This window comes from Lagenorhynchus albirostris, chromosome 20 (assembly GCF_949774975.1).
Source record: "Lagenorhynchus albirostris chromosome 20, mLagAlb1.1, whole genome shotgun sequence".
Taxonomy (NCBI): Eukaryota; Metazoa; Chordata; class Mammalia; order Artiodactyla; family Delphinidae; genus Lagenorhynchus; species Lagenorhynchus albirostris.
The window spans coordinates 35,527,202-35,536,317 of NC_083114.1; the positions used below are offsets into that span (position 1 = coordinate 35,527,202).

The window sequence follows — 9,116 nt, forward strand, 5'->3', positions numbered from 1 at the left end:
GCGGACGCCTTCCCAACATGCCGTGCGCGCGCGTGCGCCCACGGGGACACGCCCAGGCCTGGGAGGCGAGGGCGGGCCGCTTCCGCCGGCCCGTGGGCGGGGCCTGCCGAGGCCTGAACTCCGCCCCTGCTGGGCCGCACCGCCCCGTTCCGCGCAAAGCGAAACCGGAGGCTATTTAACGTGGTAACGCGTGCTGCTTCCTTCCGTAGGCTCCGTTAGTCCCGCGCTCTTTCACGGAAATAGAAACATACGTCTTGAGGCTTTAACACCGCTCCGAAATGGAGAAAAGGGTAGCGTATCCTTTTGTACCACGCGGTGCTCTCGGTGCCATCTTGCAGTGGAGGAAAGTGAAGATAAGCACTCGTTCCATGTTCCGACTCCTTTCTCCTAGTCTCTGCGCTTGCCGCCTCGTCTCCCTGGCTTTCTCCTCCCACCCCGACTCCCCTGATTCACAAGGTGGAAAATCAAGGCAAGAAGAGATAAGGTGGTTTCTTCTCACGCGGAGTATGGGGAGGAGTTTGCCTCCCAGTCTGGAATTTTTTTAAATTATTGATTCATTTACTGAACAAATATCTTGAGTACCTATCATGTACCAGGTAAACGCTTGAAGCTAAGCTCTGAACCTTTCAGACACGGTCTTTGCTCCCACAGACCTTGAGGATTAGTGAGGGAGACAGTCACTAAATAAATATATCAATATAAATTGTAATAAGTACTCTAGCACCTTTAACTGTACGGACTCTAAAAACAGATCGCCTGGGTTGGTAATCCCAGCTTTGCCATTCTGCCTTCCTTTCCCCGTCTGTAAAATGGGGCTTATAGTAATAATGGTCCCCTAAACACATAAGATGTTGCTGTGACGATAACACAGGTAAGGCATGTGGAACAGGCCCAACACATTTTAAGTTTAATCATTAGCTATTATGATAATGAGGAGGAGAAAGTAGGGTTCTGTCCAAGAGTAAGAGAGGTCTCTCCCGTGGAAATGACCTAAGGCCTAAAAGATGATGGCTCTCCAGCCAAGCAAAGTGGACAGAAAAGAATTCAAAGCAGAGAGAGAGTAGCATATACCAAGGTCATTTCATTATATGAAACGATGTTCATCATTATTTTAAATGAACCTAAAACTGTCAGGATACTCATTAAGTGGCCTGAGGATAGCAAGCATTTGAGAGATGCTGCTTTAAAGGGGTAGAGAAGGAACCATAGGTTACTGTGAAAGGGAAGCCAAAGATGTAAGAGGAAAATCTGAAGAGTATAAAGTCAGGGAAGATCAAACAAACAAACAAAAATAGAGAAACTGTTTCAAGAAGGTGAAAGTGGGCTTCCCTGGTGGTGCAGTGGTTAAGAATCCACCTGCCAATGCAGGGGACACGGGTTCGATCCCTGGTCCAGGAAGATCCCACATGCTGCGGAGCAATTAAGGCTGTGTGCCACAACTACTGAGCCTGTGCTCTAGAGCCCGTGAGCCGCAGCTACTGAGCCCACGTGCCACAACTACTGAAGCCCGCACGCCTAGAGCCCGTGCTCCGCAGCAAGAGAAGCCACCACAACGAAGAGTAGCCCCTGCTCACCGCAAATGGAGAAAGCCCGCGCACGTTAACGAAGACCCAATGCAGCCAAAGATAAATAAAATTTTTTTTAAAGGTGAAAGTAACCAACATTGTAGAAAACTGCTGAAGATCTGGCATGAGAAGACTGAAAGGATCCACTGGATCCGCAGTTGGAAGTCAGACTGAAATGGATTGAAGAACGAAGGAAAAATGAAGGAGTAAGATGGCAGTGAAATGAAGCAGCGAGATAGGGTAAGAACTGAAAGGAGGTATGGGTCAAGGGAGGCTTTTTTAAGATGGGAAATTAGAATATGTTTAGTGTTGGAGAAGGTAGAAGATAAAAGAAGAGAATAGCTAAAGTTCCAAATTCTTAAGAAGGGAAGGTGATGGTTTAGGCTCCAGGGCACATTGGCCTTTCCTAGAAAAAAGGACCTTTTCTCCACTGAAACAAGAGAAGAAAAAAGAAATCAGTTTGTAGATGCAGCAGTGAGATGAGGGAGTTTTCAGCTGATGGTTGCTGTTTTCTCAATGAAGCGTTTTTTGAAGGTTCACCACTGCCACAACCACCAAAAAGGAAAAAAAAAAAAAAGTACATATCTTGAACTACAAACAGGACTTATAAAACCTGAGTTCAAAGTTACAGTTTCTGTTCACTAAAACTTTTTTTTTTTCTACATCACGCAGCTTGCAGGATCTTAGTTCCCTGACCAAGGATTGAACCCAGGCCACGGCAGTGAAAGTGCCGAGTCCTTACCACTGGACCACCAGGGAATTCCCTAAAACTTTTTAATCTAATTCCCTCATTCATTCCACAAACTTTAATGGCACGTGTACTTTGTGCCAGGAACTGGGTTAGTGGCCGGGAACACAGATAGATGTATACGACCTGGTTCTCAGGGAGCTCCTGAACCATGGAAGACAAAAATGTAACAATAACTTGAAATAAAAGGAAAATACTGTCCTTTGGATCTCAGAGGTAAGAGCTCCTACCCCGTCCCACACTAGGCTCTCTATGGCTCTCTTTTTCATAGATTCTGAGGCCAGCCACAGTTCAGTGTGTATTACCACTGCAGATAATGAATTCATTCATTTATCTTTTTCATTAATTCAACCAGTGCCAGCATCATCTGCTGGGCATCAGGGATTCAGACATAAAAGTAGTCTTTTGTTTTTTTGGCCGCGCCCCTGGGGGCATGTGGGATCTTAGTTCCCTGACCAGGGGAATCAAACCCGTGCCCCCTGCGGTGGAAGCTCAGAGTCCTAACTACTGGATGGCCAGGGAATTCCCAAAAGTAGTCTTTATGAACAAATCACAGTGCCCAGTTTACAGATAACTTTTTTTTTTTTTTTTTTTTTTTTTTTGCGGTACGCGGGCCTCTCACTGTTGTGGCCTCTCCCGCTGCGGAGCACAGGCTCCGGACGCGCAGGCTCAGCGGCCATGGCTCACGGGACTAGCCGCTCCGCGGCACGTGGGATCTTCCTGGACCGGGGCACGAACCTGCGTACCCTGCATCAGCAGGCGGACTCTCAACCACTGCGCCACCAGGGAAGCCCTACAGATAACTTTTATAGATTATATGAGTTGGTTATTTTCTGATGCTGAGATGGAAAACAGCCTTATCAGTCAGTGGTCTCCAGACCCCGTTCCATGTATGTTACTAATGCAAAGTGTCATGGACTGAACTGTGTGCCCCACCACACACACACACACACACAAATTCATATGTTCAAATTCTCAGAATCCACAGTAGGATCTCACAATGTAATTCCATTTGGAAATAGAGCCTTTAAAGAGGTAATAAATTGAAAATGGGCCCCAATACAATCTGACTGGTATCCTTATAAGAAGAGGAAATTTGGAAACGCCAGGTAGGCACACAGACAGAGGAAAGGCCATGTGAGGACACGGTGAGAAGGCAGCCATCCGCAAGCCAAGGAGAGAGGCCTCAGGAGAAACCAAACCTACTGACACCTTGGATCTTGGACTTTTAGCCTCCAGAACTGTGAGCGAATAAATTTCTGTTGTTTAAAGCCATAGGTCTGTGGTACTTTGTATGGCAGCTCTGGTGAACTAATATAGAAATGAAGCCACAGTTACTCCTGCTTCCCAGTCTTCAGTGTGGCCCCCATGACTCCATCCTCCATCTGCTTTGCTGCCTCCATCATCTTTCTAAATGTAAATCCAGTAGTGTCTCTTCCCTGCTCAAAACCCCTCAATGGTTCCCCATCTAAAATTTAAACACCACAAGGCCATCCATGATCGGACCTGCTTCTCCAGCTATTTGCTACTGCTACCCCCACACCTTGAACACCCCTTCTTCCTATGACATCACACCACGTTACACTGCTCCAGACATGGAACGCTCTTTCCTCACCCCAGAAACGTCTACCCATCTTCCTCAGCTCACAGCCCAAGCATCACCAGCTCTGTAAAGCCAACCTGGACCCTCATTCTCCGCCTGCCACACACAACTCATCATCTTCCTTGTGCCACCATTTTACCTTGTACATTTTGGGGTTTGTCACACGATACTGCAAATATGAGTCTTTTTCTTTCAAATGAAAGTTTCTCCCTTTCAGTCTGGTGGCAGCCATCAGTTTATCTCAAAGGTAAGCCAAAACAGGCACTTACAAGTACATCCAGGAGCTGTGGAAGAAGAGTCGATGTAATGCGCTTTCTTCTCAAGGTGTGCTTTTGGCCGTACTGCCAGCTCTCTGCACTCCACAGGGCCCTCCACCCCACCCAGCCTGATAAAGCACGCAGACTGGGATACAAGGCCAAGCAAGGTTATGTCACATATCAGATTCCTGTGAGCCGTGCTAGCTGCAAATGCCCAGTTCCTAAGGGTGCCAGCTATGGCAAGCCTAATTATCATGGTGTTAAACGGCTAAAGTTTGCTTGAAGCCTTCAGTCTATTGTGGAGGAGTGAGCTGGGTGCCACCATGTGGCTCTGAGAGTCCTGGATTCACACTGGGTTGGTGAAAATTCTACACACAAATTCTTTGAGGTTACCCTCATTGATCCATTCCATAAATCTACCAGAAGAAATCCTGACACCTAGTGGATCACCAGTCCAGTCCACAAGTACGGGTAGATGTGAGGGCTGACATTGGCAGGTTGAAAGAGCTGTAGCCTTGGAAAGGGCCACAAGTTCCGCCACACCGCTGGTGGTTCTCACCATGCAGCTTGGAGATGGTACAGTACTCTCCAGCTCCACTGTTACTGCTAATGTAAGTAATGTTTGTGGGCTTCCCTGGTGGTACAGTGGTTAAGAATCCGCCTGCCAATGCAGGGAACACGGGTTTCGAGCCCTGGTCCGGGAAGATCCCACATGCCACGGAGCAACTAAGCCCGGCGCCACAACTACTGAGCCTGCGCTCTAGAGCCTGCGAGCCACAACTACTGAGCCCGTGTGCCACAACTACTGAAGCCTGCATGCCTAGAGCCCATGCTCCACAACAAGAGAAGCCACCGCAGTGAGAAGCCCACACACTGCAACAAAGAGTAGCCCCTGCTCACCTCAACTAGAGAAAAGCCCACGTTAAGCAACAAAGACCCAACACAGCCAAAAATACAATTAAAAAAAAAAGTAATGTTTGTGAAATTCTTACCTAATAAATTAGGATATTCATGTCTAAAAAGTGTTTTTTAACGTCTCTTAAAACTAGTTGTCTACAGATTGTTTCATGAATGCATTGTCAAATTATGAAAGCTAAAGTGCAATAATGTTTGAATACTATAAGTGATGGTATATCTTGTTTCTAATAAGAAAAATACTTTTGTCTTTGCTTTATCCTTTTAGGAAGTTTACATGTCAGTGTTTAAAATGCTGTTTTGTACAATAGGTGTAAAATACGTTATGTAGAAGAGGAGTGCAGAAACTAGCCATGCACATGTTGGTGCATGTGATGAAACCGACAGCTTTACTGGAGTGATGCAGTGCTCTGCTGGGTTACTCTCCAGTGGCTGTTTTATGGAGTTTGGCAAGGATAGACTTTTTTTAAAAAATTAATTTATTTTTGGCTGCATTGGGTCTTCGTTGCTGTGCGTGGGCTTTCTCTAGTTGTGGCGAGTGGGGGCTACTCTTTGGTGCGGTGCGTGGGCTTCTCATTGCAGTGGCTTCTCTTGTTGCAGAGCATGGGCTCTAGGTGCGCAGGCTTCAGTAGTTGTGGCATGCCAGCTCTAGAGTGCAGGCTCAGTAGCTGTGGCACACAGGCTTAGTTGCTTGGCGGCATGTGGGATCTTCCCGGACCAGGGCTCAAACCTGTGTCCGCTGCACTGGCAGGCAGATTCTTAACCACTGTGCCACCAGGAAAGCCCAAGGACAAACTTTTAAAATTGGATTTTGCTTGGAAATGTGAAGGATGTCCTAATCCTCTGTCATGATCATATGCAGAAAAGTCATGAAAGTTGACTAGGGTCTACATTTTTAGATTTAATCTAATATTCCATATCTGTGACTGCTGCTTCCGAAAGGAGAAAAGTTTAAAAGAATGCCACCATTTTTAAGGGAATTGAATAAACATGTTGCAAGAGGATTCTCTTACAAAAGAAACAAATCCTGGTTAACCTAAACAAAATTGCCTTGGTCTCCACAGTACCACTGAAGTTCACTTAAAAGGCAGAGGCTCCTGACTCAATCCCATGATTCCACGGGATCTGTAGAATACTGAATTTCATGCAAAATAGTAATGGTACTTATAGTGGCACATACTGAAACTGATGGAAATTGAACATCAAGTAAATGAGAAGGGAATTATAAACCTTAAGGTTTGTAAGCTAGTAATGCTAGGATTGGGAAATTGATGGTCATCAGATACCTTTCAAGTGTGGGAGGATAGAAAAAGTCAGCTTTGATCAAAATTGTAAATACTTTATCTGTAGTGCTAGTTTGTGACCATTTTACCTTTGGCTAAAAATTAAGGTTGGCTTTATTTAAAAGTAACATCATTGCTCAGTCTAACAAGTGTTAAAAGTCATCTTGGGTCAACCCAATTTATCCATTCCCGTAAGGCTACTGAGAAAAGTCATGTAGTTGCTGTTAATACAAGTTCATGGTTTCCAATTTAACTACATTTTTTTCATTCCTGCTCAACCTACCCTCAAAAATCCTTACCTTTCTACAAACTTCCAAGTCACCAATTATGCCTTCTTTAATAGTCAGCATACCACCGCATCTGTTTGCTTCCCAGGCTTAGTTTACCTGGGTGAATTTGAGTGTGTAGGAAATATGGAAGAGTAATTGCCCTAGAGTAGTCCAGGCTTAGTTTACCTGGGTGAATTTGAGTGTGTAGGAAATATGGAAGAGTAATTGCCCCAATTCTTTCCAATTCTGGTTTTGCTGACTTAATAGGTAGTTTAATTTTGAAATCGAATTGCTGGTTTCCTTGAACCCATCTTTCTCCTATCCTCGTCAGGTCTTTTAAAGGGCTCACTTAGGGAATTCCCTGATGGTCCAATGGTTAGAGCTCTGCACTTCTACTGTGGGGGGCGGGGAGTGGGGGATGGCAGGCAGGGCTCAATCCCTGGTCAGGCAACTAAAATCTTGCAAGCTGAGTCTTGAGGCAAATCAATCAATCAATGAATCAATCAATCACTTAACTGATTTCCATAAAATAGGTAACAGGCTCACAAAACCCCTTGAGACCTAAATTCCTTTCCACTCGAAAAACAAACAAACAAACAACAACAACAAAAGTTAAACCATACATTTTGTGTGTAAAGGTTGTTCAACTAAAGGAATAAATGTCTGTTAATTTCCTTTTCCTTTTTTTTTTTTTTTTTTTTTTTTTTTTTTTTTTTGCGGTACGCAGGCCTCTCACTGTTGTGGCCTCTCCCGTTGCGGAGCACAGGCTCCAGAGGCGCAGGCTCAGCGGCCATGGCTTACGGGCCCAGCTGCTCCGCAGCATGTGGGATCCTCCCGGACCAGGGCATGAACCCGTGTCCCCTGCATCGGCAGGCAGACTCTCAACCACTGCGCCACCAGGGAAGCCCTTCTTTTCCTTTTTTTGGCTGCCCCACTCAGCTTGTGGGATCTTAGTTCCCAGACCAGGGATCAAACCCGGGGCCCAACTGGCAGTGAAGGTGCCAAGTCCTAACCACTGGACCACCAGGGAATTCCCTAAATGTTTAAAAATAAAAAATAAATAAGGGACTTCCCTGGTGGTCCAGTGGGTAAGACTCCGCAATCCCAATGCAGGGGGCCCAGGTTCGATCCCTGGTCGGGGAACTAGATACCACATGCATGCCGTAACTAAGAGTTCGCATGCCACAGCTAAAGATCCCGCATGCTGCAATGAAGATCCCGTGTGCCGCAACTAAGACCCAGTGCAGCCAAATAAGTAAAATTTTTTGTAAAAATAAATTTATTTATTTATTTTTGGCTGCATTGGGTGTTCGTTGCTGTGTGCGGGCTTTCTCTAGTTGCGGCAAGCGGGGGCTACTCTTCGTTGCGGTGCACGGGCTTCTCACGGCGGTGGCTTCTCTTGTCACGGAGCACGGGCTCTAGGCGCACGGGCTTCAGTAGTTGTGGCACGTGGGCTCAGTAGTTGTGGCTTGCGGGCTCTAGAGTGCAGACTCAGTAGTTGTGGCACACGGGCTTAGTTGCTCCGTGCCATGTGGGATCTTCCTAGACCAGGGCTCGAACCTGTGTCCCCAGCATTGGCAGGCAGATTCTTAACTGTGCCATCAGGGAAGTCCCTAAAATCCTTTGTAAGGAAGGGAAATTTTACAAGTAAATCCTTACCAAGAGAACTCACAGATTTTGATCTGCAGTAACTACCAAGTTTTTTGAACTGCTTTTTTAAAAAAGAGGCCACTACCTACTCCTCTGTCACACAAATTGTGCTAAAGGGCCCAATTCCAGTACTATGCACATCAGCTTCAGATGGAGTATCATGCTGGATCTGAGAATTAAAGTTTAAATTGGGGGACAAATAAAAATGTAAGCTCAAGCAGAGTGCCAGTTCACCATAGGATCAATTTAAGTGTGCAGTTTATATTCAGTACCACCTGGTGTGCACTGTGTGCTGTGTGAATGACTGTATCATAATAAACAGATTTGGGTTTTTCTTAAACAGTAGCAAGAAAAATGCTTGCTGTGCAAATCCTGGGCTGCCCCAAGAGAGGCAAATGAAAACCCCATGCCTAAATTTGTCTCTTCCTATTTTATCTCCTCTCTGCGTTCAGACCTTTCTCTTTTTCACCCCAGGGCTATTCCTTAACCCTTCCGACCCCATCTGCAATCTTCCATCCTGTGCCACATTGGAAGATGTCTCCCGGGCGCCTGGGCTCAGCAAAACAATACTTTTCTTTTTCTCGGGCTGGGTAGTAAGGCAGTGCCAACCCAGGCTCTGAGCCTCATTAGATTGATTAGGCAAAGAAGTCAGGCAGAATGCTGTTTATACTTTGCACCGTTCCTCTCCCCAGCTCTTGATATCAGAGACCCGGATAACTCCAAAGCCTCTTTGGTGTTCTCTTCTTTCTTTTTTCCTTACATGGCCTTCACGAAGAGTAATTAATTAAGATTTAAAAGCAGTAATAAATCACATTTTATAGACTCT

The 9,116-nt window shown here is 45.7% G+C and overlaps 1 pseudogene; it reads left to right on the forward strand.

Moving 5' to 3' along the window:
- Nucleotides 1-17: 17 nt before the first annotated feature.
- LOC132511903 (large ribosomal subunit protein eL15-like) lies at nucleotides 18-4,783 on the forward strand (annotated as a pseudogene).
- The last annotated feature ends 4,333 nt before the right edge of the window (nucleotides 4,784-9,116 follow it).